The sequence below is a fragment of the Orycteropus afer genome, unplaced genomic scaffold (assembly GCF_000298275.1).
Source record: "Orycteropus afer afer isolate SDZICR_OR568_19922 unplaced genomic scaffold, OryAfe1.0 scaffold00435, whole genome shotgun sequence".
NCBI lineage: Eukaryota > Metazoa > Chordata > Mammalia > Tubulidentata > Orycteropodidae > Orycteropus > Orycteropus afer.
This window is the reverse complement of record NW_006922022.1, coordinates 2,316,617-2,317,845: the sequence shown is the minus strand read 5'-3', so window position 1 is coordinate 2,317,845 and position 1,229 is coordinate 2,316,617.

Below are 1,229 nucleotides of genomic sequence, written 5' to 3'. Positions count from 1 at the left end.
TTCCTATATACTCCCATAAAAGGTATAACTACTATCATGAATTTGATGTTTATAATTCTCACACAGGTCCTTATACTTTTATTGCATTTATATATTTTTAAACAATATATTGTTTGTAAGTTTGAGACATTCTATACATAGTATCATTTACCATTTGTGTATTCTTTTTCTTAACATTATGCTTAGAGATTTATCTATGTTGATACATGTAGCTACGGACCATTCATTTTGACAACTGCTCAAAAAACCAAAGCAAACCCTCTGCCACTGAGTAGATTTCTGACTCACAGTGACCTTACAGGACAGAGTAGATAAGCCCCAAAGGGTTTCCAAGGCTGTAATCTTTACAGAAGTAGACTGCCATATCTTTCTCTGACACAGCAGCTCTGTACTGCTGACCTTTCAGTTAGGAGCAACGTGCTTTAACCACTGTGCCACCAGGGCTCCTCCCCACTGTTCAGTACTATTTTACATGAATATATTATGATTTACCCATTGTCTTGATGAATATTTGGATTGTTTCCAGGTTTGTGTTAATATAAGTGATCCTTTAATGCACTTTCTTGTACATTTCTCCTTGAGCAAGACAGTTTTTCTAAGACATATAACCCACTGCCATGAAGTTGATTCTGACTCATAGCAACCCACAGACAATCCATCTGTAACAACATGGATAAACTTCAAAAATTATATGCTGGGTGGAAGAAGCCCCACACAAAAGAATATATACCATTGATTGCATTTATATGAAATTGTTGACCAGATCACCTGTTGCCTCTGAAGAGTATGGGTGGAGATTTTATGGGACAGGGTAAGAGGGAATATTATAGGGTGATGATCATGTTCCTGATAGGGGTTTGGGTTACAGACATGTGCATATTTGTCAAAACTTGTTAATTTAGGCACTTAAAATCCATGTATTTCACTGTATGTAAATTTTACCCCAAAAAAGAAAGAAAGATACAGAAACCAATATTGACAAGCATGTAAGAGCTGGACAATGAATATGGAAGTCCGAAGAAGAGTTGATGCTTTTGAGGAGTGGTGCTGGTGAAGAATGCTGAAAGTACCATGGACTACTAAAAGAACTAACAGATCTGTCCTGAAGGAAGTGTAGCTGAGATGCTCCTTGGAAGTGAGAATGGCCAGATTTAGTCTCACCTAGGAGCTCTGGTAGCATAGTGGCTAAAGCACTTGACTGCTAACCAGAAGGCTAGCAGTTCAAACCC